The sequence below is a fragment of the Schistocerca serialis genome, chromosome 5 (assembly GCF_023864345.2).
Source record: "Schistocerca serialis cubense isolate TAMUIC-IGC-003099 chromosome 5, iqSchSeri2.2, whole genome shotgun sequence".
NCBI classification, from domain to species: domain Eukaryota; kingdom Metazoa; phylum Arthropoda; class Insecta; order Orthoptera; family Acrididae; genus Schistocerca; species Schistocerca serialis.
In genome coordinates this window covers 2,580,799-2,597,090 of record NC_064642.1, presented here as the reverse complement: position 1 = coordinate 2,597,090, position 16,292 = coordinate 2,580,799, and the positions used below count along the sequence as shown (strand labels likewise).

The window sequence follows — 16,292 nt, the reverse complement described above, 5'->3', positions numbered from 1 at the left end:
CACACAAATTTTGAAAATATGAAAAAAATGGCCGACCTTGGTTTGATTATTTAGATCAAGATTCCAGACCTTTGCCTGTGCTCCTCGAGAATTTATTCATACTAATATGTGCAAAGATGCCACACACCTTGTTAGGTGGAGCTAACTATTTTGTTGTATTTAAAGATGACTGCACTTCATATATTTTCTCAATGACAAAAGTGATGCTGCTTCTGTGTCCTTACAAGTTTCGGCAGTTATTGGAATGGCAGACAAGGAATAAGTTTAAACTTATTAGGACTGATAATGGGACAGAGTTTATTACTGATCAACTTCATAATCATTTCAAGAAGACTGGTATCACGCATGAAACCAGATCATCATATACACCACAGCAGAATGGTAAAGTTGAACATGAAATTACACGTATAGTGGAAAGTGCTTTCACGGTGCTAATCGATTCTGATCTTCCAAATACACTTTGGTTAGAAGCTGTCAACACGGCAGTCTACACATTAAACCTAAATGTGATGAGGTGCCTTAGAGAGAAATGGTTGAGGAAGAAAACACCATTAAAGCATATAATGAGATTTGGTGCTGAATACTTTACGCATACCCCCAAAAAGTTTCAATCCACATTTCAAAGCAAAGAAGATGGTAATAGCTGGCTACAGTCATTACAGTAACAGTTATATGCTGCATGATGCTACAACAAAGATACAAGTATGCTTGTGACTTTGGTAGTGGTGTATGATAGGAACATGAAGCAATTTGATGTGAAAACTGCTATTCATATAACAGCCTGAGGATTTCATTAGTGAAAATACCATATTAGACTGCAAATTAAACTAAAGTCTTTATGGTCTGCAGCAGTCTCCTTGATGTTGGAATAAAATATTTATTTAGTTTATTAAGTGTTTCGATTTCAAAGTTTTATTTTTACATAACCATGTATTTTATGCTCAAATTTATCGCCAAGAAGTATTTTTGGCTATTTTTGTTCATGACAGTTTAATTATAAGTAAATCAACAGCAACTATAAATAAAATATTGCTACTGGTAAACTTTTTAGGGTACAAGGTTCTGGTCCACAAAACTCTTGTGTTTGTAACATTTCCCCCAGAAGTGCAGTTGACATCTTTAGAGGGATTGCCCCACTTACAAGTGCACAACAGAGAGGTTATCAGTACCTTTACACACATTAAAAGAAACTAATGGGGGAAAAATTATTAAAATGTGATCCGACACGCTAAGACAATGGAAAAGAATAAAATATGCTATAAATGAGACTAAAACAAAAGTAAAATGACAAAAGAGATTAAAGGAGGGCATCAGAAAATGTCACTAGCTAGCCACTTGCGTAAAATATGGGCGAGCCAGTCAACCTGTGAACATATTAAAACCATCTCCCTAAAATCTTGGTAAAAATGTTGGACAATCCACAAAACTTTAAAACTCTAACCATATTTGTTTGATCATTACATAAAATAGATTGCTAGTCTGTCGGACAACAAAACGCAGTCCAATAAAATGTGGCACACAGTGGTCTGCACGCCACAAGCACTGCACATCGGAGGGTCCTCACACCGGAGTAAGAATCCGTGTATCACAGGGCTGCTGCCTAAGCAAAGACAAGTAAGTAGGACCTCGTCCAATCGATGTGACTGGAAAGAAGTATGCCACGGACGAGTTGTGCCCTTTACGACACAGAGCTTGTTGTCAGTCACTTCCAACCACTCATCTTCCCATCGACGCACGACTTTGCACCTCGACAGCGAGGTGATAGCATGCAGGGGGATGGCACACTGAAATACCTGAGGATCGAGACACACCTCCTCAGCAGCTAGATCTGCCCTTTCGTTCCCTGCAATAACCGTGTGCCCCGGTACCCAGCAGAAAAACACCACCTTCGCACGTCGTCGTAGTTGGAGGAGAGCATCGCGGATATTCTGGGTAACTTTACCTGCTGGGTAAAAACATTGGAGAGAGATAAGGGTACTAAGAGAATTGGAACAGATGAGATATCTAGCACTGGAAGAACATCGGATCTGCTCCAGTGCCCACAAATCGCATATAATTCTGCATCAAAGATCGTAAATTCTAGAGGCATTCAAATCTTGGGAACACGATCCAGAAAAACAACACAGCAACCAAAGGAGTCTCCCTGCTTGGACCCAACTGTAAAGACAGCTACGTAGTTGTGGTGCTCATATAAAATGTCAGAAAATATAGAATTAAAAACAGAAGGAGAGCAATCTCTTCTGTACCGCACCAAATCTGTCACTCATGGCCTCTCCAGTAATCATGATGGCAGCAGGTTAAAACCCTGGGATTATACTTGCTTGACACCAGTGACCCCAGTACATGTTACATGCAGATCCTAAACAGCATTGTGGTTCTCGGACAGTTTCATTCCAGAGATGGACGAGCAACAGAATGGTGCACGGGTGAAGTCGGCTGATGCACCACGAGGATCTGCCGCCGTACGGTGAGTGGCAGTTCCCCTGCCTCGGTACAGAGGCCAGCCAAATCCCCTCACGGTTGACAGCATAAATGATCTTGAAATAAGAAAGCCTCACTGATCCGTACACCGTCCATCTGTAGTCCACCCGCGAATGCATGAAAGTCCTATAAAGCTGGAGGAGACGCACCCTGTCTGCTCCCCAAAACCTGTGGCTAAGGTACTTTAAGACATTCAGTGCCTTCAGGGATGTGGCTTTAAGGTCTCTCAAGTGTTGTAACCATGACCATTCTCTAAAACGTAGGACGGCGTCCCTCATATGCAAGTCAGGTAAATTAAAAATACGACAAGAATGATTAAAATGAACGAGCACACACACACACACACACACACACACACACACACACACACACACACACACACACACACACACAAAGTCTTTGCAGCCCTCTCCTCTAACCTCTGCACTGGAAGTTTCAACTGACAGTTCACTATTGCTACACCGGGAGAGGAACAGAAAACAACAAAATCGTCCACAAATAACGAGCACTGTACAGGACTCCTCACCCTGGACGTGATACTGTTTACGCCTATGGCAAAGAGGGTAACACTTAAAACATTTGCTCTGAGGGACACCATTTTCCTGCTCAAAACAATCTGACAGCGAGTCACCAACTCGCGTCCTAGAAAAGCGCTGCAACAGAAAAGACCGTATGAAGATGGGAATGTGGTCACAATAGCCCCATTAATGCAGTTGTGCGAGAATACAGTATCTCCAAGTAGTACTGTATGCCTTACTGATATCAAGGAATATAGCGATACAGTGATGTTTCTGTAGGAAAGACTGCTGAATAGCCACTCTAACGGTGTCAGGTTATTGACAGTGGACCAAAATCTCTGTAATCCACACTGGGAGTGGCTAAAGAACTGCCTGGTCTCTAACAACCAGATCAGATGACGGTTAACAACTTTCTCCAGGACCTTTCCAACGCAGCTCGTCAAGGCGATACTCCGATAACTGCTGGGACATGTGCGGTCCTTTCCTGTTTTGAGGAGAGGTAAGAAAAGTGCCTCTCTATACGACGTGGGGAAGCTACCTGTCTTCGAGGAGGATTTTCTCTGATGCTGCTGCCAATGTCAAAGCATGCAGAACCGGATTTGGTCGTAACCAGGTGCAGTATCACGAGTCATACACAGGGCTGATTCTGGCTCCCACATGGAGAAAGTGTAGTTGTAAGTCTCAGAATTGTTGGACCTGAAGTCGGAGGTAGATACAGCGAGCAATCCACGATCCCCCGACGCCCACGAATTTCGATAGCAACTGCTTGCAGGTCAGTTGCCAGGGGGAGAGCAGAGGAGTGATGCGCGTTACTGACAAACAAAGCAACCCCACCCTTCGTTCTTTCCCCAGTCAGGTCATCCTTTTGGTGAAGGGTATAGCCCCACAGCACAGAATGGTATGTCGCTTTAAAACGTGTTTCTTGTAAACACAGGTAGAGGGGGCGTTCCTGCACTAGCAATTTCAGTTCCTCTACTTGGGTCATGAACCGGTTAACTTTCCCCTGCAATAAAGGAACCGTGTACCGTGGGGGTTGCACTTTCATCCCGTCTTCCCACCGGGGAGGGGAGCCCATAATGGGTCGGGGCTCAGTTTCAGGTCAAAACGATTGTTCCTGTCTGATATCGAGTTCCGTTATCTCTGCCAATGAGTCACGAGTGATGTAAGATAGTACGACATCGACATCGTCTAACTGTTTACTTTCCGATTCTGTTGGTGGGGGGCACTTTGTCTACGACTTTTTGTCCTGGGCAGGCTTCGGAGTGACAACCGGGCCAGTGGTAGTGGCAGCACCGGGCAACAGACCAGACTAAACCTTGGAGATAGCAGGAAGCTCCACAACATTAGTGACCACAGTCTTTTCCGACGGTTTCGGAGTACTCGGAGACTGTAAAGCAACTGCACCAGCACAAGTACATTGACAAATGCAGGTACTAGTGCTAACCCTAGCTACCTCCGTTTGTATAACAGCATCAATTTCCTATACTGACTGTTTAACAACTGACACAAAGGAGGCAGCAAACATTAGGGGTCCGCATTGTCTTATCAATCTTCTTGGCCTCACCACTGGGGAACGGTTGTGTGGTTTTTGTATCGTGTACCTTCCATTCTTCAAGGAACACGGAGCAGTCCCTACTTCAGATAGGGTGAGCCACAGAGCAATTCACACACTTTGGAGGAGATGAACATCCGACTGTGTCATGGGCGGACTTTCCACATTTGCCACAAGTGGCTTCTCCCTACATCCAAGTGTGCTGTGGCCAAATCGCTGGCATTTGAAACAGAGGGACACAGGGCCATACAATTAAGCGAAGAAAATCTGCCTTAATATGTTCCAGGAGTATTGTGCTATTGAAAGTGAGGAGGAACGAGTCAGATTTAATCAGATCGCCTTCCACCCTTTTCATAATATTCTGCAACTCTACAATGCCTTCTTGGGGCCCCTCAACTTTCAGATCTTCTTTGGGTATGTCCACCAGTTTTATGCAGGTCGCAACACTTTTACTATAGTTTAATGTGGCGTGGAGGTCAGCCACAGTGCCATATTCCTCAAGGATTTTGGCCTTCTACAGGTTTGTTACTTGTTGGGAACTTGATATTTCCGCCAACAGTGTCCCATTTCATAATCGCTTTACTGATTTTAAAGTATCTGCAATCCACTATAAACCTTTTTGTGTGGAGAAAGGTGACACCTTTTCAAAACTCCCCTCCTCCTGTTCAACCAATAAAAACACACACTGGCCAGCAGCATGCATTCTGATACTAACCCATTTGAATTCTTTAGTGTCCCTGAGTCTTATTTGATTGGGTATTAGCAACTACCAGCGGCCCACCCATTCTGCTGGGAGGTAGAGAGAAGACTTCGAAGGATCGTGTTGGCCCCACGAGCAGGTAGGGAAATAAAAAGTCCACCTAGACAGAGCCCCACATGCCTAGGCAAGCCTTGTACAACTGATGTGCGCCAAGTTCCTCACAGGTTGCTCGCTAACGACTGTTCCGCCTCAACAGCCATGCCTCCCATCAGCGCACAGCGCACCCTGAGACTGAGGTTTTATATATATATATATATATATATATATATAAACTTTTCTTTTGACAGTACTGGGTGTGAACGTGTCTGCCAATTGATCTTTTGGCTTAACGCAAGAAACAAGAATAGAACAGTCATTGACTTTTTCATGGATGAGTTGGAACTATATATCAGTATACTGGGTTTGGTACCACGTCATAATGTAAAAACTACTGCTGCTATAGAAAAGCCAACGTTTTGGCCACGACTGCAGCGGCCTTCTTCTGGGTCACCATTAGACCCGGATGAACTTCATGAAATCCTCCCAACTCCACCAAGAGTGTCTTTCCGCCGTCCACCTAACCTTCGCAACCTCTTAGTTCATCCCTATGAAATCCCCAAACCACCTTCCCTACCCTCTGGCTCCTACCCCTGTAACCGCCCCCGGTGTAAAACCTGTCCCATGCACCCTCCCACCACCACCTATTCCAGTCCTGTAACCCGGAAGGTGTACACGATCAAAGGCAGAGCCACGTGTGAAAGCACCCACGTGATTTACCAACTGACCTGCCTACACTGTGAAGCGTTCTATGTGGGAATGACCAGCAACAAACTGTCCATTCGCATGAATGGACACAGGCAGACAGTGTTTGTTGGTAATGAGGATCACCCTGTGGCTAAACATGCCTTGGTGCACGGCCAGCACATCTTGGCACAGTGTTACACCGTCCGGGTTATCTGGATACTTCCCACTAACACCAACCTGTCAGAACTCCGGAGATGGGAACTTGCCCTTCAGCATATCCTTTCTTCTCGCTATCCGCCAGGCCTCAATCTCCGCTAATTTCTAATTTCAATTTGCCGCCGCTCATACCTCACCTGTCTTTCAACTTCATCTTTGCCTCTGTACATCCGCCCCGACTGACATCTCTGCCCAAAAAATGCCCAAACTCTTTGCCTTTACAAATGTCTGCTTGTGTCTGTGTATGTGTGGATGGATATGTGTGTGTGTGCGAGTGTATACCTGTCCTTTTTTCCCCCTAAGGTAAGTCTTTCCGCTCCCGGGATTGGAATGACTCCTTACCCTCTCCCTTAAAACCCATATCCTTTTGTCTTTCCTTCTCCTTCCCTCTTTCCTGACGAGGCAACCATTGGTTGCGAAAGCTAGAATTTTGTGTGTATGTTTGTGTTTGTTTGTGTGTCTATCGACCTGCCAGCGCTTGTGTTTGGTAAGTTTCATCATCTTTCTTTTTTTATATATATATATATATATATATATATATATATATATATATATATATATATATATATATATATATATATATATATATATATATATATATATATATATATATATATATATATATATATATATATATATATATATATATATATATATATATATATATATATATATATATATATGAGACTGGCGGCACTTCCCAGTCCCTAGCTCAGGAACCCCGGAGTCACCGAGCCCGTACTCGGCAAACAAATGCTGAGCCCCTAAGGGCACCACAAATGTGTTACCAGATCTACGACAGAAGGAGAGTACGTTGCAGCATCTGATACAGATGTCCAGAATGAACTTTCCACTCTGCAGCAAAGTGTGCGCTGATACGAAACTTCCTGGCAGATTAAAACTGTGTGCCAGACCAACACTCAAAGGTCCAAAATTCAAGTCTCGGTTCGGCACACAGTTTTAATCTGCCAGGAAGTTTCATCTGATACAGCTGTTGAAATTACCTGGCTTAATACAGTCTACGAGGGGCTTAGTGTTAACATGGAGTAACCAGTACCACTCTTTGTGGACAACCAAAGTGCATTATAGTCAATGAGACACAACAAACATCAAAAATGACTAACATACTGATATATATATAATTGCACAGGCTTCTGCGGCCAGAGTCAGTCAACATAAAAGTTTTCTGGTTTTAGTACCGCGTCATAATGTAAAAACTACTGCTGCTATAGAAAAGTCAACGTTTCGGCCACGACTGCAGCGGCCGTCTTCCGGGTCTAATGGTGACCCAGAAGAAGGCCGCTGCAGTCGTGGCCAAAACGTTGGCTTTTCTATAGCAGCAGTAGTTTTTACATTATGACGTGGTACCAAACCCAGTATACTGATATATAGTTCCAACTCATCCATGAAAAAGTCAATGACTGTTCTATTCTTGTTTCTTGCGTTAAGCCAAAAGATCAATTGGCAGACACGTTCACACCCAGTACTGTCAAAAGAAAAGTTTCCAACTAACTGTAAATCATGATCAATTGTGTCTTTGAAGTCGGCAAACCAGAATGGGAGGGTTGCATAGTATAGCTTGTCATATACTGATATAATGTCTCTGGATGCCTGGTGTTTTACTATCTTTGCCGTTTCCGACCAACACACGGTCTATTATTCCTTTGCATATGTTTTCTAGGAAATGTTCTGTGTTTTGATTTTTTACGTACCTTCATTTTATTCAAGAAATACAACTTGTTCATCATACGCTGTTATAATTTAGCAACACCCAGTTCAACACTGTGGTTTCTGAATTTGACACAACGGCACATGTACCTCCCGTCCAGTCTGCTGCAGGCTGCACCAGGACTGTCAAAGCAAGGCAAGTCCACATCTGTTGCAGTCCTCCCAGTCACAAGCCAACACTGTGGAAGAACCTGTGCAGTCTGTCAGAACCATGCAGACAACGTGGGATTCATCTAACGTCTTTTCACATTGCACAGTCCAGAACATGTTGTTGATGCACAGAATCCTATTCTGACTATTATTTTCACATCACTTCACTATCATAACAGCATGTGTTGTACAAATCAAAATGTTACAGTACAATAAAATTATTTTCTATTTTCTAGCATTTGAACTGTGTTACAAACTGAATAAACATTCTGATATTGATGAGGCATACCAACACTTCCTATCAGGTTACCACTTCCTTTGGTAGCTCCTCACAGAAAGCTTTATGCGAAACTGTCCTTCGCAGTCACACTAGAGAAAATGTTGCTCTATCTGTACGTGTGCATTCTCTCTGCCCTTGTAACCACTTACTGCTGCTACTTTGTTCTACACATCCTCCACATTGTAATTCATCCAATTCACTCTTTGGTGATGGTGCACGTTTCATACATATTAGTGTCTATCTGCAACCAATGTTAATTTAGGTCACAAATTTACTTAAGCTCTTTTACAATTTGATACACTTCATCTACTGGCATCAAGAGAACCTATGATAACACAACAACAAAGTTACATGAGGAGCATTTACTCAAGTGTATGTGCAATCTGGCAAGACACACTTTAAGGACCTATTACAAAAAATATTTCACAGCTGACATCACTGGAGCCCTGGTCATCATCCCTATTATGACTACCCCACAGCAATTCAACACTCGGGATGCTGAGTCACCATTGCATCAACATCCCTACACGACATCATCCTCATCAGCAGCCCCACCCTCCTCGCCACACCAGAGATGCTATTTACACACACTTTTCCAGCCACCGAGGCATTGAGCCAGTGGCCACGGTAACCAGCCAGCTACCGTGCACCGTCTGGTTGAGCAGACGGCCAATCGTTCATCACTGACTGCCATCTGAAACTGTGGTTAATAAAGAGTTCACCCTACCTATTGTCATCACGCTAATTATTTCCTGCTCACACCTGATACATCTGGGTAAACAGCTGCAGTCTCTTCCTGGTAGCAAAAGAACAGCTCCTAACCACACAAGTAGTGGCTGTACAAAAACAGAGCTCTGCAAAACCTACATATATGGAAGAGACGTTCGTTTTGAAGTCTCAAGTCTCTGCCTACTCTCATCCTCACGACAGGCAGGTACCTCTCATCTTGGGATCTACATCTAGATCTACATTTATACTCCGCAAGCCCCCCAACGGTGTGTGGCGGAGGGCACTTTACGTGCCACTGTCATTACCTCCCTTTCCTGTTCCAGTCGCGTATGGTTCGCGGGAAGAACGACTGTCTGAAAGCCTCCGTGCGCGCTCTAATCTCTCTAATTTTACATTCGTGATCTCCTCGGGAGGTATAAGTAGGGGGAAGCAATATATTCGATACCTCATCCAGAAACGCACCCTCTCGAAACCTGGCGAGCAAGCTACACCGCGATGCAGAGCGCCTCTCTTGCAGAGTCTGCCACTTGAGTTTGCTAAACATCTCCGTAACGCTATCACGGTTACCAAATAATCCTGTGACGAAACGCGCCGCTCTTCTTTGGATCTTCTCTATCTCCTCCGTCAACCCGACCTGGTACGGATCCCACACTGATGAGCAATACTCAAGTATAGGTCGAACGAGTGTTTTGTAAGCCACCTCCTTTGTTGATGGACTACATTTTCTAAGGACTCTCCCAATGAATATCAACCTGGTACCTGCCTTACCAACAATTAATTTTATATGATCATTCCACTTCAAATCGTTCCGCATGCATACTCCCAGATATTTTACAGAAGTAATTGCTACCAGTGTTTCATATAATCACACAATAAAGGATCCTTCTTTCTATCTGAGTGGCCTGCCCTTCATTTTTAATCACACACGACTTATCCACCTCTCCTCTCCAAGGAATAAACAATTAGTTCCTAAAGCTATAGCAGAGTCAGTGAAAGAAGATTTCTGAGTGTTGAAGTGGATTCGGCATGGCCGCTTCACACGTCTGCCTCTGACAACCACATAACACAATTTTATATACATCTCTATGGCAATGTCTCAGTGTTGTCACATCTCTATAGACAATTTGTTTTCACCTGCAGCCCTTTTGTGCTTCACATTCGGAAGCTCTCAACAGGGCTGTTGGGGATCTTCTCTCCCCAACTGTACAATAGGAAATGTGTAACTTTTACTTTCACACTTCTTTGAGCAGTATTACATATTTTGCTTCTTGGAGGTGAGCAGCAGCTGGCAATTTTGTTATACAGATTGAATTTTGCTTTGATACAGTAACATTATATCCACACATCTTCATTTTTGACATAACATCGAAAACCAATGTCATGAAACAAAACTAACATCACAATGAAAAAATGAGGCATTAGAAAATAACACCAACATTTGGAGGGGCGGGTATCTGGAAATAACAAACCCAAACTGATCAAGAAAAAGAACTGTTTTACCTGTCCCAAGCCTTTTGTCAAAAGCTTTACTTTAAAAAAGTACTTTATTTTTTGAATGATTATGATTTTCATTTATTAATATTAACAGTGGAAAACTGCTCCTATCAGAGCTCCTTCCTAAAAGACTGACTGAAAACTGCAGTACCAGTTGCCTCATTCTGCCTTCCTCAGAACCCTTAAAATTTTTTGCAAAAATATTGGTAATTGAAACATATTTACATTTCTTTAACGTTCAACTCACCTCTCTCCCCTTCACCCTAACTATAAGTTGCACACACCCACTATTTCATCGCTGTAAGTCTCTCATACGCATCCATTCCAAATTGCCCACTCTCGCTCACTCATTTGGCCAAATCATTGTCATTATCTCTTTGTGGTTCTCCAACTGTCACTATCTCCTGTCTCACACCTACAGTCATGTTTGTTCTGTCCTACAACTACTCTCTCCTCTCATTGTCACTTGTCTCCCTTTTCTTCTCACTCACTGCTACCGCCTCATTCATTCCTTCCCATTGCTGCTGTCTCTTCTCATTGTCACTATCTCTCTCTTCCTCGTTGTCATTGTTATACACTTCTCTCTCTTATTATCACTGGCTCTCACCCACTTCCATTTTCTCCTTCTCTTTATTCCTCTCCCACTGGCACTGTCTCCTTCACTCTATTCCTAGCACTGCTCTCCCTCTGTCTACTATGTTCCACTGTCACTTTGTCCCTCTCTCACACACACAATGCCATTGTCCCCTTCACTCTTTCTATGCCACACCCACTATCTACTGTCTTCCAGTACTTACTACTTCTCCGCCTCTTTCCTGCTGCTGCTTTGTCCTCCTCTCGGCATGAAAAAACACAAACGAAGGTACTGAGGAAGGTAGAATGGGGCAGCTGGTACCCTACTTTCCAGTCAGAGTCTTAATAAAGAGGAGCATATTCACCTTTTTTTGTGCTCCAATACAAGCATTTTTCCACTGTTTCCCTTCTTTTCCTATGTCACACATATGAAAAGAACTTTATGGCTCAGAAAAATTTTGATAGACTGTGTATGTGAAATTGAAAAAATACACAGCTAATTTTACAGACTGGATTTTATGATCATAAAAGTTTTGCGCGTGTTTTAGTACTACAATCTGAAGTTCCCAGAACCTTTCTGATGATAATGGAGGCACTTTACATAATACTTTTCTCTGTTATGGCATTTATAAACTACGTTTTCACCTCACACCGCATTTTGTGGGTGTATTTTACATGCACAAGTACAGTAACTTTGAACCGCTTTATTTCAGAAACAGACGAAGATATCCAGAAAATTTTCAATAGGGTTTGAGACTGGAATCTTAGGAATATATCATAAACATTACAGCAATTTGTTGTGCATAGCCGTCTTGGAATCTGCGATTGGTAATTGGTCCGCTGTTGACAGCGAAAAAGTAATGAAAAACACTTTTTCCCCCCTCAGGAACCACCCATAAATGTATGCAAATTTGCCATCCATTCATTTGTTTGTTCACGGGTATACCTGCCAGTTTAACTAAATCATTGGTTTCTCATGGGCATACTCATCGTCAATCAATTTATTTAACTTTTACATGCACATTTTACATGTATGTGTAGGGTTTCTTTGAACCTCCGTATCTGGGAAAAAGATAAGGATACCATGAAGATTTTCACAGTTCTTTCAGAGTGTGAAAATGTATCATAAAAAGTTTACCCATTTGCTGTGCACAGCATCTTGAATTCCTCAGCTGTGTTTTGATCTGCTGGTGACAGTGAAAATGCGATAAAAATGCCCTTTTCTGTGGTTTTCTGAGGAGCAGCCTATGAACTAATGATGTTTTTTTAAGTCATGTCAAGCCCATGGTAGACCACAGCAAATATAAAAAGAACTAACCAGTTTGCTCCATTTGCCTAAGCAGGAGGAAGTGTGTAATATTCATACTTTGACCCTGTCACTGTAGGATAGTGACACAACAATGATCCTCCTGTTGAGTACTGGAAAGGCTATCCAAAATGTTTGACCTGACCTTTTTACCACCAACAGAACCGAGTTACAAGCACTGGAAAATCCCATTTTTATGCACTGCATTTTTGGAACGTACTGCTAAGCGTGCTGTTGTATGCGTACCATATTCAAGAATTTTCTTGCGTTATGCTATTACCAATTGGAGTAAATTTATCCTACCGATGCTTAATTTGTGACACATTTATGTAAAGGCATAACATTATGTTCAGAGTTTTGAATTTAAACAATATGAATTGTGAGCATGTCTCCTTGATACTACTGTTACTGAGTGGTGCAACAGACAGTAACTGAAATACACACCTTACAATAACAACTGTTTGTTTATTAATTAAGAACAAAGCTCATTACAGTTTCTGATGACAAATGTCCACACAACACAATTATAACTGAAAAGTTAGTCCTTGATAATACCTGAAAAGTGTTCACTATGATTAAGTCCACAAATATCACGATGGCAATAAGCAGGGAGGTGCCCAGGGTAAGCAGCGACACACTCTCACGAGGTGGCGGCTCAACGGCACTCGAGAAGCAGGTCCAGAGGTGTGCGGCTCTTGTGAGAACCTGACAGGCATCCAGAGGCTCGAGAACGCAACAAGGGTAACAGCACTATCTGGTGGGCAGTGGAAGCAGCAGGCATCAGATCTGTAGCGTACACTGGAGCCCGGAACGGAAATGCTCTCTGAGGGGCCAAATGCTGATCTCAGTACCTATCAGTGCAGGAATAGTGGCGCAGCATCACGGGGACACGTGAATGTGCAGAAGCAAACTGGTGTCTGCAACTGCAATGCTGTTTACCATGATATGTGCATCGCATCTCTGCGTGGCACGTGCTTCCTGAAGCTGTACCAGCTGTGGAATTCTCAGAGGAAAACATCCCAGTGAGTATCAATCTCCCGAACTAAACCAGGGATCACACCTGGGTATGTAAAGCAGATACCAGGCTGAGATTAATACAAAGAATCTTATGGAAATTTCGTTCTACAGTGAAAGAACTGGCTTACAAACAAATGTGACAAATTTTGATTATTGCTCATCACTCTGGGACCCTTACCTGGTTGGACAAATAGAGGGGGCGGTGTGTGTGTGTGTGTGTGTGTGTGTGTGTGTGTGTGTGTTAGAGAGAGAGAGAGAGAGAGAGAGAGAGAGAGAGAGAGAGAGAGAGAGAGAGAGAGAGAGAGAGGTGGTGTGCTTTGTGATCGGACAATTTAGTCCTTGGAACAGTGTTACGACAATGCTCAAAAAACTACTGCACTCACTACAAGAGAGGTGTTGTGCATCACTGTCTGCGTTTACTACTGAAATTTCAAGAGGGTATGTTCCGGAAAGTCAAGCAACACATTACTTCCTTTCATGTACATCTCACAAAGTGATAACAAAGGGAAAACCCGAGGTTTACCAACAATCTATCTCCCCAGGTGCCATTCGTCATTCAGACTACGAGGTCATCGATCCCTCGTTCCGAAGGAAACAATGCCACAAGGGAGAGAATACGACAATAAGACTTACAACACAAAACAGAATGAAAGGAAAAACCACAACAGCGACTGAAGGGCAACAAACAGTTAACTGGACAAAAGGGGACAAGAAAACCACAAAGATGCAAGAAACAGGTAGAAGAGGTTAAAACAAGAAAGCAGGTTGCCATGGCTGGCTGACCATGAGGATGAAAAGGAAAAGCCAGCCACTCTGCAACACATTTAAACCTCCACCCTGAAAGCACTAGGGTGGAGGGCACAGAGCAGGAGATTATAATCTATTCATAAACCATCTAGAAGCTCTTTTGGATTATTTAACAGGAAGAAACAAATAAATTTTGATTGCTGGTGACTTTAATACAGGTTTTCTAATGCAATCTTCCAGTAAACATTCACTGCAATTAGTAATGTTGTCTTTCAATCTAACTCACACTGTAAACTTTCCAACTAGGATCACTAAATCCTCAAGGACAGCCATTGATAACATTTTTATAGACAAATCAAAGGAACAAAATCATATCATAAAACCTGTAATAAATGGACTTTCAGATCATGACATGCAGCTCCTTGTTTTAGATGTAAATTCTAAGCAGATTATCAAGACTGCTAAATCTGAGTACAGGAGAGTAGTCAATCAGCCAAAAATTGAGTGTTTTAGAAAACTGCTCAAAGATATGAACTGGAAAGATGTTTATAGTGGTCATGACATGATTGAAAAATATAACACATTCATGAACAATGTCAGTACTATGTTTGAAAACTGTTTTCCTCTAAAAGTTACTCAAATTAAACAGAAGTCAATAATAAAGCAATGGATTACACAAGGGATAAAGATTTCCTGCAAGACAAAAAGGAAAATGTATCTGTCGACCAAGAATAGCTCCAATGTTGATGATTTAGTTAAATACTAGGAATACTGTAAAATACTAAAAAAAAGTAATTCAGACATCTAAAGAAATGCACTACAAGAAGAAGATAGCAATGTCAGGGAACAAAATAAAAATAATATGGGATATAGTGAAAGAGGAGACTGGTAGAACCAGAAAGGAACAGGAGCAAATAGCACTAAGGGTAGATGACACATTAGTAACCGATGGGCATAGTGTGGCAAATCTATTTAACAAGTACTTTATATCCATTACTGATAGAATGGAATTGTCAGGATCAGTAAATAATGCCCTTGAATATCTGAAACTAGCCTTTACAAATACCTTCAGGTACATGAATATGTCACTCACTTCACCAAAAGAAATAACTTCCATAATAAAATCTTTAAAAACAAACCCTTCTAGTGGTTACGATGAAATATCAACAAAGTTAATTAAGGCATGTTCTTGTGAGTTTAGTACAATTCTAAGTTACTTGCGTAACCAGTCAATTATAACTGGGACATTTCTTGACTGGCTAAAATATGTAGATGTTAAGCCACTATTCAAGAAAGGGGATAAAGAGATACCGTCAAACTACAGACCGATTTCACTTTTGCCAGCATTCTCAAAAATTTTAGAAAAAGTAATGTACAGGCAGCTTCTCAACCATCTGAACACAAATAACATATTATCAAGAACACAGTTTGGATTTCTGAAGGGTTCTGATATCAAGAAGGCAATTTACACCTACAGTGAAAATGTACTTAATTCATTAAATAACAAGTTACAAGCAGCAGGTATTTTCTGTGATTTGTCAAAGGCATTTGATTGTGTGACCGACAACATCCTTTTAAATAAATTAGAATCCTATGGTGTCATGGGCAGAGCTGCAAAATGGTTCAAGTCATACCTCGCTAACAGGAAACAAAGGGTGTCAATGCAAGGGACTAGTCAATTAAGTCATCAGTCATCATCAGAATGGGAAGAAATTACATGTGGTGTCCCACAAGGATCCATCTTAGGGCCATTGCTTTTTCTTGTGTACATTAATGATCTCTCATCAGTTACACTGCCAGAAGCAGAGTTCGTTTTGTTTGCAGATGACACAAGTATTGCAATAAATAGTATATCACGTGTAGTTCTAGAAAGATCTGCTAATGATATTTTCGTGGATATTAATAAATGGTTTAAAGCCAACTCACTGACAAACTTCGAAAACATTCACTATATGCAATCAGAACCTATAAGAGGTTTCCACCCAGCATATGCATAAAGTATGAAGAAGAGCAGATAG

At 42.0% G+C, this 16,292-nt stretch overlaps 1 protein-coding gene across 1 annotated transcript in view; it reads right to left on the bottom strand.

The window, feature by feature from the left end:
• The window catches only part of LOC126481044 (nuclear pore complex protein Nup205), a 313,396-nt gene that overhangs the window by 44,949 nt on the left and 252,155 nt on the right, over positions 1-16,292 (bottom strand). The gene's annotated exons all lie outside the window — the stretch shown is intronic.